This window comes from Aethalodelphis obliquidens, unplaced genomic scaffold (genome assembly GCF_003676395.1).
Source record: "Aethalodelphis obliquidens isolate GAN/ISIS:26980383/991018 unplaced genomic scaffold, ASM367639v1 scaffold122, whole genome shotgun sequence".
NCBI classification, from domain to species: domain Eukaryota; kingdom Metazoa; phylum Chordata; class Mammalia; order Artiodactyla; family Delphinidae; genus Aethalodelphis; species Aethalodelphis obliquidens.
Genome location: NW_020838066.1, coordinates 1,223,276 through 1,238,205, shown reverse-complemented (window position 1 = coordinate 1,238,205; position 14,930 = coordinate 1,223,276). Strand labels below are relative to the sequence as shown.

At 40.0% G+C, this 14,930-nt stretch overlaps 1 protein-coding gene across 3 annotated transcripts in view; it reads right to left on the bottom strand.

The window, feature by feature from the left end:
• The window catches only part of FAM120A (family with sequence similarity 120 member A), a 104,934-nt gene that overhangs the window by 84,904 nt on the left and 5,100 nt on the right, over window positions 1–14,930 (bottom strand). The gene's annotated exons all lie outside the window — the stretch shown is intronic.

Below are 14,930 nucleotides of genomic sequence, written 5' to 3'. Positions count from 1 at the left end.
GCTTCTTACTTCTACTGGCTCTCCCACTGTGAAAGGTCAACCCCATCTATCTCAGGTGTCCATCACATACTAAAGAGGGCAGAGAAGCAACGCCCACAGGAAAGCAAAAAGCCCCCAGAATTTCTCTATTCCAAAAAACATACCAAAGGGCATTGAAAAACATTTTCCTAAAATTATATATATAAAGTCAAAGACAATTCCTCTCCTGCTGTTACCCACACTCATTTAACCAACTAAAATTTGGCAGGTTTTTTTTTCCCCCTACAATGGATAAAGGTATTTTAGAAAACAGAATTTTAAACTTAATTGGGTGACTCAGCTGTGGAAAATTAACTCTCCATAGAGCCCTAAAGGTAAAAAACAAGTGAGTGCCCTTAAACATAAATTTCTAGAACTACACTGCCCGATTTGTGGCTATACTGAATTAAAATTTAAAATACATTAAAAATTAAGTTCAAGTGTTCAATGGTCACCTACTAGATGGACATCATTGTAGAGTTACTCTCATTTCTCACTGACTTTCAGCAAATTTTGTTAGAAAGTTAGTTATAATGAAATCTCAGCGGCAAAGCAGTCCTTTTAAAGATGCATATTTAAAGGAAAAATAATTTTTTGCATTCTCTTAATAAGTATTTTGATAAAAATATTTTGCTTTACAAAGAAAACAATAACAACATACAATTAGTCAATTACTCTTCTGTCTTAGAATAGGATGATGCTGTTTTATCTCAGTCTAAAAAGAGTACTTTCACTAAAATAGAAAACTACAGTTAAAATTTATTTTAATTAGCCCAGCTTCATCTAGAAATGATAATCTCCAAGTCCATGCTCTCTACCTCAAATCACTTTATTACATAAAACTTTATATTTACAGCAATGTCTTAAGGCATTTAAAAATCACCAGCAATTCCTGTTTTCCAGACATCTTTAATATTAAGTCTGCACAATCTTCCTAAGAGGCCCTGAAATGAAGAGAGATTGTGAGTTACCACCCCCTAGCTCCAGTCCCCTCAGAGGAGTTCTAGAAAAGGCAGCATGGCTGCTTGCTTCATAGAGCCAGATATCCTGTAGAGGAGATGGGGCAAAATTAAATGTATGAGTTGAGTACTGTACAAGCTATATTTTGCAAGAGAGTTTGTTAACCTATTCTTCCAGGAAACTGAGGCTGCCAGCAGTTCAGAACCTAGCTCTGCCCAGCTCCAGGACAAGAGCGGTCCAGAGACTCATCCTCCCTGAGCACCCACTCTCTGCATACCTCACAACATCACCTCATTATCCTCACAACAACCCTTGGAGGGGAAAGGAGGAGGTAGCCCTGTGTGGTCACTCAGTGGGGTGTTCAAGCAGGGGAACAGCAGGTATACTGACTCAGAGCTGAGTGTGGTGTCTGCAGCCTCATCCCAGAGACCCAGGGGAAAGCAGTAGGCAATAGAGTCAGAGCAGGCAGGGACAGATCTAATCTGGCAGGTTTTCAAGGAAGGCTGTGGGCATTGTAAAACAACAGGCAATATATTTCCAGAGCTGTAAAGCACTCATACTCTTTGACTCTGGAGCAATCTTACGCCAGGAAATAGAGCCTAAGAAAGCAACGTATCTGATAAAAAACGTTGGGAGCATAAAAAGGGTGAGGGTAGCCTTCCATGGGAAAAATAAGTTAACATTAAGGAGCTGGGTAAACATAGCAACTACACAATGTTGTGGAGAAACTTGAGAAAAGCTTAGAATAAAATATTAAGCAAAACCATTTCAGAATACAATATCTGCTACATACAACCACATAAAACTGCACCTATGGAAAAAGACTGAAAGGGAGTAAGCAAAAACTAACACAGTTGTGCACGGTGGCACAATTATACTTAAAAAAAAAAAGAAAGAAAAAAAACTTTAATTTATTATTATTTTTAACATCTTTATTATTGCAGTATAATTGCTTTACAATGGTGTTAGTTTCTGCTTTATAACAAAGTGAATCAGCTATACAGATACATATATCCCCATATCCCCTCCCTCTCCCACCCCTCTAGGTGGTCACAAAGCACGGAGCTGATCCCCCTGTGTTATGCGGCTGCTTCCCACTAGCTATCTATTTTACATTTGGGAGTGTATATATGTCCATGCCACTCTCTCACTTTGTCCCAGCTTACCCTTCCCCCTCCCCGTGTCCTGAAGTCCATTCTCTACGTCTGTATCTTCATTCCTGCCCTGTCATTAGGTTCTTCAGAACCTTTTTTTTTTTTTTAAGATTCCATATATACGTGTTAGCATACGGTATTTGCTTTTCTCTTTCTGACTTACTTCACTCTGTATGACAGACTCTAGGTCCATCCACCTTACTACAAATTACTCAGTTTTGTTTCTTTTTATCTCTGAGTAATATTCCATTGTATATATATGCCACATCTTCTTTATCCATTCATCTGTTGATGGACACTTAGGTTGCTTCCATGTCCTGGCTACTGTAAATAGTGCTGCAATGAACATTGTGGTACATGACTCTTTTTGAATTATGGTAGAAAAAAAACTTTTTTAAAGGAAAAAAATCTAATAAAAAGTTGAAACAGCCCTCATATATGCATGCCCACACTGGCCACCTCTATGCCACCGCACTGGGGGCAAATACTCCTCCTTTCACATCCGTCTCCTGCCAGACAAGGCACACAATTTGCTCATCTACATATCAAGGGTCTAGCTTGGTGTCTGGCACACAGTAAAAACTATTTATGAAACGAAAAACTCTGGGAGTCCCAGTTCAGGGGCCCCGAACAGTCTTTAAATTATTTATAAAGATTACTATAAACTCTAAAGAGTAGAAACCAACAGCCAGTAGAGCCTTATAGAGCAGTTTCATCTATCTCTGGGGAGTGGAATGTAGCGCTTTCCACAGTCACCTCCTTCCACTGACCCTTCCCCAAACACAATTTCTCATTCATTCAGAACACTTGGTTTCAGCCTGGCATTAATAAGCAAAGTGAATGAACTATTAATAACTCACTACAAGACTAATTTGCAAATGTTAACAATATCTTAATCCTCCCCCAAAGCACACCTAACATTAAACAAATAATTGTCTGCTAGAATTAATCTCCTAAAACAAAAGATAAAGGAACTCTGCCCTTAAGTAAGCACAGACTTCAAATCTAAAGCAAGGTGTATAACTGAATCACTTTGCTGTATACCAGAAACTAACACATTGTGTTAGTTCAATCAACTATACTTCAATAAAAAAAATAATAATAATAAAGCAAGGTGGAGCAATCTGTGCCCCTTGTCGTGCTCATCTTTCCTATCTCAGGTACCCTGAGTGATATGGATGGCGAAGAGAACCAAAATGTCCAGGTTCCAGTTCTGGCTTGATGTCCAACCTGCCTAGCTAGGAATGTAAAATTAATGAATCTTTAAGATTCTTTCAACTTCTGAAATTCTAGTATTCTTCCCCACTGGTTAAAATCCATTTTGCCTTTATCTGAGGAAGGCTACATGGCATTAAAAACCACAAGGTAACAGAGATGCAATCCTTTCCAACAAGTGAACAATGGAAGTGTGGTGTAGCAGTTACTCAATTAGGGAAATAAAAACCCCACAAAACACCTAAATGAAAGAGTCTGGCTGATGGATACATGACTCTGCATTTGTACAAGCTCGCATCATTGTACATATCATACAAAGGATAAACTTTAATATACACAACTTAAAAAAAAACCTCAGCCAGCAGTCAGGGATGGTAGGCCAGAATGCAAACTGACAAATGTATCGAATTGTATTATAAACCGTCTGTCACAGGGGTGCCAATGAACAACTCTGAAATCACTTTCACATGTGTTAAGGTTGGGGTAAATGGATGGTAGATGACCTCAGTGTCTCCCTATCAGAGAACGGGCTTACAAATGTGCAAAGGGAGGAGGCTAGCATGACCCTGTAGTGTTGGGTTAGCCATGGAGATGTCCGTAAGAACCCACAAGTAGATGACAACACAGACAGACAGGCACAGAAATCATTAGAGGTTAAGTGTGTGCATGTGGATTAGTCTATAAACACACACCTATATCTCCCAGGTGTCAGCAGAGAACCTAGAAGCAGCAACACCCCAGGAGAAAGAACATCTGTACCCCGATCTGGTTTCTAAATACCATTCTCCACTAAAAGGCATGACACTGAGCAGACGCCCAGTAGATATACGGAAGGAGGGCACTGCCCCTCTGGAGCATTCTCCCCAAATCACAAGAAAATATCAGAGAGCCCAAACTGGAGGCCAACCTACCAAATGTCTGATCAGTTCTTCAAAAGTGTCAAGGTCACCACAGAGACAAGCAGAGGCTGAGAAGCTGTCCCAGATCAGAGATCAGTAAGTAGACAAGACGCCTAAAGGCAACAGGGAATCCAAAAAGGATACAGGTAGAAAATGGAAGAAATCTGAATGAAATACATAATGCAGTTAATGGTACTGTACCAATGCTAATTTCTTAGTTGTAACAGTTGTACTAGCTCATAGGATGCTAAGATGCATGAAAGCTGAGTGAAGGATATTCAGGAACTCTCTGTACCATTTTTGGAACTTTTCTATAAACCCCAAATTATTCCCAAGTAAGAAGTTTATTTTAAAAAAACAAAACAAAACACAATAGTCTACAAAAGCGGTCCCCAACCTTTTTGGCACCAGGGACCAGTTTCCTGGAAGACAATTTTTCCACAGATTGGAGGCGGCGGTGGGGGGAAGGAATGGTTTTGGGATGATTCAAGTGCATTACATTTATTGTGCACTTGATTTCTATTATTATTACATTGTAATATATAATGAAATAATTATACAACTCACCATAATGCAGAATCAGTGGGAGCCCTGGGCTTCCTTTCACTTGCCACTCACTGATAAGAGTTTTGATATGAGTCTGCAAGCAACTGATTTATTATGGTCTCTGTGCAGTCAAACCTCTCTGCTAATGATAATCTGTATTTGCAGCCGCTCCCCAGAGCTGGCATCACCGCCTCAGCTCCACCTCAGATCAAGCTTTAGATTCTCATAAGGAGCACACAACCTACATCCCTCACACGCGCAGCTCACAGTAGGGTTCGCACTCCTATAAGAATCGAATGCCGCAGGTGATCTGACAGCAGGCAGAGCTCAGGCAGTAATGCGAGCCATGGAAAGCAGTTGTAAATACAGATGAAGCTTCTGCTCACTCATCCGCTGCTCACCTCCTGCTGTGCGGCCTGGTTCCTAACAGGCCATGGACCGGTACCAGTCCGTAGCAGGGATTGGGGACCCCTGGTCTACAAGACACTAACTGAGAGACTGTTTTAAGCTATTTCATCATGTGAACAAAGCACTGAAAGGCCTGGCAGGCAAAGTCTCTGAGAGTCTATCATGTGAAAACACAACTCTCCCCAGGCAGTCCAACTAAGGGAAGTAGGAAAGCCCACCACACACAGCATAAACCTATGAATGAAAGAATAAAGTCCAACAACCAAGAATACCTGTAAGAGGCCCACTGAACAATTCCTCAAGATTTATGTCAAAGAACCTGGTAGAGTCAGGGGCAAAGAATTGGATGCAGTGCAGAGGAGACTCGATGCAAGGTTTGGGTGAGGATAGGAAAACGCCTGGATTGCATCGAAACAGAACCTGAGAGGTAGTTATTTAATTAAAAAAAAATTAAATTCCAGAGGTTAAGCTTCTAGGAATCAGGGTCTAACAGGGTATCGCTGTTCTTTCTCCTTTCAGTGTGTCTTTCTTCCGGTCTGAATGCCTTTCACTCCTGTTTCCCATCTCTTCTACTCACCCTATTCCCCGTGTTCTGTTTCTCCAATTCCCTAGCCTTCCAGCTCCTGGCTCAGACTGGGCACATTATGCTTAATGAAAATGGTATGTCTAGTTCTTAATTCTTAGTTTAGAAATGAGTAAAAACTATGAAATACAATGTTGGGAAGATTATTTCAATTTGAATTCCCAAAGAGTATAAAAAGCAAGCTAAAAAATTAAGCCAAGACCTATCTACTCACAGGTGATAAAGAAAGGGTTAAGGCCTCCTATGAGAGCGAGCCAGACTTGGAATTATGCATAGCCTCCTCACAGAAAACCACAGGCTAGTAACCAAAGACCGCCTACCACCTTAAAGGCACTAGGCCTTGACTGATTTTTGCCATGGCTGCCATCACTACTGCATCAAAATGCAACTTCAGATCAAGGGAGTGAAACCGTAGAGCTCCTGAGTACAGTGCACAGAGCATTCAACGTTTACTATTTTTTTTTAATATATAAATTTATTTATTTTATTTTTTTATTTTTGGCTGTGTTGGGTCTTCGTTGCTGTGAGCAGGCTTTCTCTAGTTGCGGTGAGCAGGGGCTACTCTTTGTTGCGGTGCGCGGGCTTCTCATTGCTGTGGCTTCTCTTTTTGCGGAGCACGGGCTCTAGGCACGCAGGCTTCAGTAGTTGTGGCACGTGGGCTCAGTAGTTGTGGCTTGCGGGCTCTAGAGCTCAGGCTCAGTAGTTGTGGTACACGGGCTTAGTTGCTCCGCGGCATGTGGGATCTTCCCGGGCCAGGGCTCGAACCTGTGTCCCTTGCATTGGCAGGCAGATTCTTAACCACTGCGCCACCAGGGAAGCCCACTTGATACGTGCTTTGGTAGCCACAACTAGGCTGGGAACCACCAAACACCTCGCCTCACCTCTCCACCCATTCGTCACCAAGAAACACGGTGTATGCAATCAGTGTTGAAGATCTTCAGTAGCTGGCAAAACGCCCCATTTTTGGTCCCAATGAAGTATTTTGTATTTAGCTAGGGATAATTTTATGTAACTGTATATTTGCCACAGAATCCTAGGTAAATCTTTTTATCTCAATAGTTTTAAGTTTCATCATTACAAAGGCAGATACATCAAAATTCAGTATTTTTTACAAAGAATAATGACTAAAAAATTCTCAAGCTTACTTTGTGAATGTAATTATTTATTAATGCTGAAAGCAGCTATGGGGAAAGTCCTATAAGAATGAAAATGTAACACCGTTACTTACTCCTAATCTCCAGTGAAGAAGCACTTGTACAGTGAGGTTTTGTGTCTCTGGCATCAGGTGAACTCCACTGCCTACTTTAATACTTTCTGTACTTCCATTTCTTCATCTGCAAAAATAATAGTACTCTCCTACCTCATAGGGTAGCTGTGATGATTAAATGAGTTACTACATGTAAACAGCTCAGAATCATTCATAAATAATAAGCACTTGATAAATGTCAGGTACTATTTATTTTCAAGTAAGCTATGTGAGAAAGGATCTACTTCTTCATACTTTTCATGCAGGACCTGAAACACTATGAGTTGTCATAAAGAGATTTTCTGACACAAAGAAAAAAATATCATATGTGGTTTTTCTTTAGAATAATTTTACAGAGGCTCAGGGAATAATGTGACACGTCCTCCAACCAGCTACTGGCTTTAAAAGATATAAGTTAACCTGAACATAAAAGGATAAGTCAACCTAAATTCTTTTGTTAAAAAAAAAAAAAAATCAGGTTCTGACCTTTATCCAGCAGAATTCTAGACACTATGCATGAGGTGGGTAAAACTTACTCAGGCTACTTACTCCCTACTCAAGTCGAGCTGAAGAGTGAGAACATGAAAGTCAATGCTAACTTGGTAGAAGATTTTTATTGTTGTTGTTTACTTTAAAAGAGCAATTTTAGTGTCATGACATACATTAGCAATGTCTCTAAAAGTAAACCTCTCCTCCTCAGGAAATCTGTAATCATGGCTGAATAAACGTCTTATCTTATATAGCTCTTGGTTATTCTATAAGAATTGGTTGCAGTGGTCTTAAAAGCAAGGAAAAACAATGTCTTTTAAAATAAGGGAGTGGCACATGAAAAGATTCTCAACTTCATTAATCATAGGGAAATGTAAATCAAAACCACGAGATACCATTTCACACCAATTAAGATGGCTACTAAAAAAAAAACAGAAATAAGCAAGTGTTGGCGAGGATGTGGAAAAACTGGAACCCTCACACATTGCTGGTGGAATGTAAAATGGTGTAGTTGCTGTGGAAAATGGTATAACAGTTCTCAAAATATAAAATCACCATATGATCCTGCAATTCCATTTCTGGGCATATACTCAAAAGAACTGAACGCAAGGATTCAAACAGATATTTGCACCCCCATCTTCATAGCAATATTATTCACGATAGCCAAAATGTAGAAGCAACCCAAGAGTCCACTGACAGATGAACAGATAAGCAAAATGTGGTCTATCCCACACAAGAAATTATTATGCATCCTTGAAAAGGAAGGAAATTCTGATACATACTACAACACGGATGAACCTTGAGGACATTATGCTCAGTGAAATAAACCAGTTACAAAAAGATAAATTCTGTGTGATTCCATTCATATGAGGTGCCTTAAGTAGTCAGATTCATAGAGACAAGAAAGTAAAATGGCGGCTGCCACAGGCTGGCAGAGAGGAATGGGGAGTTAGTGCTCAATGAGGACAGTTTCACTTTGGGAAGGTGAGAAATTTCTAGAGATTGATGGTAGTGATGGCTGCATAGCAGTGTGAATGTGGTTTCGCATTCGCTGATATGGACAGCCGACTGTACTCACTGTACTACACCATTTTACATCAGGGACTTGAGCATCCTTGGATTTTGGTATCTGAGGGGTCTCCTGGAATCAGTCCCCTGCATATACCTGAGGGAAGACTGTACTTAATTCTACTGAACTTAATTCCACTTAAAAATGGTTAAAATGGGCGGGCTTCCCTGGTGGCGCAGTGGTCAAGACTCCGCCTGCCAATGCAGGGGACATGGGTTCGAACCCTGGTCCAGGAAGATCCCACATGCTTAGCTGCGGAGCAACTAAGCCCCTGAACCACAACTACTGAGCCTGTGCTCTAGAGCCCGCAAGCCACAACGGCTATGCCCGCCCGCCCCAACTACTGAAGTCTGCACACCTAGGGCCCGTGCTCTGCAACAAGAGAAGCCACCACAGTGAGAAGCCTGCACAATGCAACGAAGAGCAGCCCCCGCTAGCCGCAACTAGAGAAAGCCCACGCACAGCAATGAAGACCCAACGCAGCCAAAAATAAAATAAATTAATATAAAAATAAGAAATGGTTAAAATGGTAAAACTTTTGTTATAGTTTATTACAATTAAAAAAATAAAGATAAAAATTATAATAATAAGAGGGTGGCACCCCGTCTCCCTGTTTTCTCAGAAATCCTAGGCACTTAGCTCCAAGATATAACTTCCTCCTTGTCAAAACAGAAGTTTTATTTTTCCTTTGGATAATGACATTAGCATATATGTAATGTATTATATCTGCCAGCCTACATAAAAGGGTGAGATTTCTTCTTTGCAATCTCTTTAGCAGGTTGCCTGTGATGCAACTGCAATCTGTTTCAATGCTTATTCAATAATAAAACTATTTTCTTTCTCTGTTAAAAAATTAAATAAGAGAGTGAATGTCCTAAAAGAAATGCAAGTTAAACTTCATACATTTTTAAAATAAAAATACTGATGCAGGGGACATGGGTTCGTGCCCGGGTCCGGGAAGATCCCACGTGCCGCGGAGCGGCTGGGCCCGCGAGCCATGGCCGCTGAGCCTGTGCGTCCGGAGCCTGTGCTCCGCAACGGGAGAGGCCACAACAGTGAGAGGCCCGCGTACCGCAAAAGACATACCAAATAAAGATAGAAAGGGAATAGAGAGGGGCTAAAGGGTAGCGCAGGGTTGGAGTCGGCGCGCCAATGCAGGGGACACGGGTTCGTGCCCCAGTCCGGGAAGATCCCACATGCCGTGGAGCGCGGCTAGGCCTGTGAGCCATGGCTGCTGAGCCTGCACGTCCGGAGCCTGTGCTCCACAACGGGAGAGGCCACAATACTGAGAGGCCCACGTACCGCAAAAAAAAAAAGGAATGTTGAACCCAGGGGGAAAGGGGTGGGGTGGGAGGAATTGGGAGACTGAGACTGACACATATATATTATTGATACTATGGATAAAATGGACAACTGATAGGAACATGCTATATAGCACAGGGAACTCACCTAGTGCACAGTGGTAACCTAAATGGGAGTGAAGTCCAAAAGGGAGGGGATATCTGTATGTGTTTGGCTGATTCATTTTGTTGTGCAGTGGAGGCTAACAACATTGTAAAGCAACCATACTCCAATAAAAATTAATTTAAAAGAAAAAAGGAGTGTTGAAACACCAACATTATTTGTATTCAGTGTCTATTCAGCCTACTATATTAATCTCCTAATGATTCAGCTAACTCCACGCAGTAGTATTCTTTTTAAAAATCCAATTCCAAAATACATCAAAATTTAACTTTTGGAATTCAGAAAAATGAATCTCAGACTGATGCAATTTATTTCAAAATGGTGACACGTGCAAATTCTTTATTGAAATATTTAATGGCTCACATAGGTACAGGAGATTGAAAAACCATGGTGCCTGTGCTCATCCAAGCGGTCCAGGGAGGCCCTCCCAGTCTGGACTGGCTGGCACTCCTGCCCATGAAGATGAACAATACACTCCAGACCTATGAAAACTCAACCCTCCAGTAATACTCCTTCCAGTATATTTTCTTACACTAATTGGCAAAATACCAACAGGGTAGTTTCAGTTTTTCCAAAGAAATAAATTTATTCTAGACAAGCGGGAAATACCAAGTAACCGGGGTACAAAAGAATCACGTTTCTAGATCACAGATCCTTAATTACTGTAGATTTACCATCACCTTTGCAGATAAATCAGTGTGCCAAGTTCAACTCTATACTGGCCCTAAAATACCTAGAAACAATGTTTGATAGAGCCAGGTATAACAAGGGAGAAAAAAAAAGATGGCTAAATGAAGCCAATTTCCCTAAGCAGTCACCCCTTTGATGTCTTCAACACAGCTCCTAAATTAAGAAGCATAAAGGGCTTACTCAAAGATAAAGCCTCTGTGCCAGGTGGCCAAGCTGAGACTACTTATCTGTGGAATTGACTAGACTCTGGGTTTGAACACAAACTTTCTACCATCTTTCTGCCATCACTGCCTCGCACAAGGTGACTAACTGGTGAGTCTGGAATTGATTTGTCCATTTCTCAAATATATTTTGAACACGTACTACATGCCAGCGTTCTAAGAGATGGATAACATAATGTTCTAAGAGGTGGTCATCCATCCATAGGACTTACTTGCTAGAGAAAACATAAACATAAGTAAAAACTAATTCCAGCTATATAGAGACATTTGGAGAATTTTAGAATATTTCTATCTGAACTCTGATTCACTTACATCTAATTGTTCTATTTATAAAACTTTGTCTATAAATCCATTGGAAAATAAATCTAATTTTTCAAATTCTGAAGTATTGCTTCTTTAAGGTGGGGGTGGAGAAATGGGTGAAGTCTAAATGTACAAACTTCCAGTTACAGTTGACCCCTGGACAGTGGGGAGGGAGGTGTTTAGGCAAAGCAACCCCCAACACAGTCAAAAATCTGTGTATAACTTTATAGTTAGTCCTCCAGCCACGGTTCTGCATCCATGGACTCAACCAACCACAGATTGTAATATTTACTATTGACAAAAATCCACATATAAGTGGACCCACACTGCTCAAACACATGTCGTTCAAGGGTCATCTGTATAAAATAAATAAGTCATGTGGATGTAATGTACAGCATGGAGAGTGTAGTTAACACTGTATTGTATATTTGAAAGTTGCTAAGGGAGAGCTTAAAAATTCTCATAAGAAAAAAAAGTATAACTATGTATGGTGATGGATGTTAACTAGACTTAATGTGGTGATCATTTCACAATATATACATATATTGAATCACTATGCTGTACAGCTGAAGCTAATATAATGCTGTATGTCCACTATATCCCAATTTTAAAAAAAAAGGAACTCCTCTACATATTACATGGTATTTATTCCTATGGTCAATTTCTTACTAAGGCTGGAATGTGTAGTATGTTTTAATTAATTTCTTTCCATTGTATAAATTCTAATTGTATAAAACAAAATGAAGAGCAACGTGGGTCTAGAAATATATAAGAGAGAAGGTGTGTGTATGTACGTATCTTATTTAGAAAACTAAGCTATATTCTCTTTTTTTACTTATCTCCCTGGTATACTTAGAAATCTCTATTTCAAACCTTTATATGGCTTTACTAAGGCCCAAAGCTTAGAATTCTTTGACTTGTTCACATCAGGATTTCCTAGCCTTGGCACTGGTGATATTTGGGAATGGATAATTCTTTACTGTGGGGCTGTCCTGTGCATTGTAGAATGTTTAGCAGCATCCCTGGCCCCTGCCTCTAGATGCCTGCAGCCAGTATGCCCTCATCTGTGACAATCAAAAATGTCTCTAGACCTTGACAAAATCACCAGCCCTCTAGCCCCTGTTGAGAATCACTGCTCTTCAGTGACTAAATAGATTGTCCTATGGCATCAAAGGAAGTTCCAAACGTTGACATGGGAAAATGATGTAAACGAGCACACACACCCCCGCCTTCCACTAGAGTAAACTCCTTAAAGGATTCCATTCTTTTCTGTTATATTCACTCCTCCACACCTGGCCAATAGCAGGCACTCAATGTTTGCTAAAGGGAGAATGAATCATCACTGGAAACCAGAGAAGAGAGAATAAGAAATTTAAAGAAAATAAATCGTACTTAATGGTCATTGACCCAGGTGTTGAAAGAAAATAATTAAATTGCCTATATAAATAGAACAAAGAAAATATATGATTAAAGAGTTGAATGCCTATACTAAACATAGGAAATACAGGAGGAGAAAAATTAGTCCCTGGCCTCAAGTAGCTTAGAGTTAGTGGGGGAGATACATATGAAGGTAGCTACAATAAAGCTTTTGAGATGGGCTTTGAGGTAGAACCAAAATTCTGGCAAGCGAAAGTGGGGTAGACAGAGGGAGACATCAGTAGAGTTGGGAAATGGACATTTCTTGGGGAAACAGTAAACAGTCTGGTTGGGAGCATTTTAAAAGTATAATAGAAGAATTCTAAAACTAAGGAAGGTGGAATGGATTCGGATTGCAGGAGGGTCTAAGAGCCTGAATAAGGAGTTTGGATTAATGGTTTTGTTGACAGTCGTTGCCAGGAGAATGACTCACCTGAGGACCCTGCAGGGTGCTCTGACATTGTGTGCAAGATGAGTTCCACTGCTGATACTAGGCATGGGGGCCTGGTCAGATCCAGAGGCAATTCTGACTACTATCCACAGTAAGACACAGTTTAATGTAATGGTATTCACCCTTAATACATGTCTTGCATTCTACTTTTTATTCTATTTTATTCTGTGTGAATTTTTCTAAATGCTGATAAACACCCAATAATTTGGTTTCACAACCCACCAGACCTTTTCGGTAAACTTGGTGAGTTCACATGTTGGGAATACTAGAAATGAGGAACAGAAGTGTAAGTAAGAGACTGCTGGGCTAGAACTGATGTGTCATATTGCAGGGACTGGCAGGATGGAATGATAAAAATGCCAAAGATGACTCCAGGGTGGTAAGTGTAACTTTGAAATAGGTGACCATCAGGCTCAAAGCAGTTAGGGCTAAAAGTGAAATCAGAACAGACTGGGAGAAGAGACAACTGTGGAAAGTGAAAGGAGAATGAAGGGTATATCAGTAAAAGTCAGGCTCTAGGGGGGACATGCAGTTTGAAGTCTTAAAGGTGGTATCATTCTTCCTGCTAATTATAGGACACAAACCCTAGGGTAGCTAAAGTGAAATTACAATAGTCACTAGAGGTGACTAATCTGAGGTCAGATTAGAGAGAATAGTCAGTTTGTGTGTTGAATGGGATATGGGAGAAGTAATCTCTAAGTACATAAAACCAGCTGCTCAAGTCTTTGAGAACAGTAAAAGGGTGCACTGGAAACTGTCAGATGTTGAAAGAATATGTGCATAGTATTAACCTCAAAAGAGGTAATAATAAGAGTATATAACAGAAAAGGTCCACAGAATTATGGCATTTATGGAAAGTCATATTTCAGTAACTCCAGGAAATGGAAGTGCTTTGATAATCACAAAGGCTTCAACAATGCAATGTTGAAGGGAAGAGGCAATGGGCTTTGGTAAGTCTAACTTTAAACCTGAAAAATGGGTGATAATTGTTGGTAAGTATCAGTGCTGAAGTCACAAATTGGTGGCTCAAGATCTGAATCTAGCCCAGAGTCCATTTTCCTTGGCTTAAAGGTGTTTTTTAAATGGAATAATTTCAAATAAAAATCTGGATTTCTGACTTTCTTGAAAAATCTGAAGGTCTGGCAATGTTGGCTCTATAGTCTTGTAAGGCTTTTAAAATGTGCACACTCTTCAATCTATCAAGTTTGTGTGTGCATACCATTTGTAGGGGATAGATAAATCATACACTATGCAGGTATTAAAAAGAATTAGAACTGTAAGTATAGAAATGAAAAGATTTTTTACACACTTATAAAAAACCAAATTGCTGAATAATGTAGTGATCGCATTAATGTTAAAAACTAAAACTATTTTGATAACATATGATATATAATATAAAATATACATAGGCACCTGCTGTGGAAAATAGTATGGTGATTCCTCGAGAAATTAAATATAAAATTACCAAATGATCCAGCAATTCCACTCCTGGGTACATACCCCAAAGAACTGAAAGCGGGGACTCCCGACAGATTTTTGTACACCCATATTCACAGCAGCACTATTCATTAGTCACAACAGCCAAAGGGGGAAGCAACCCAAGAATCCATAAACTAAATGTGGTCCATCCACAGAATAGAGTATTTTTCAGCCTTATAAGGGAAGGAAATTCTGACACAACATTACAATATGGATGAACCTTGAAGACATTATGGCTGAGAGAAATAAGCCAGTCACAAAACTGGTACACTTGAAGAAAATAAATATTTTTAAATAAGTATTTTAAATGTATGGCTGG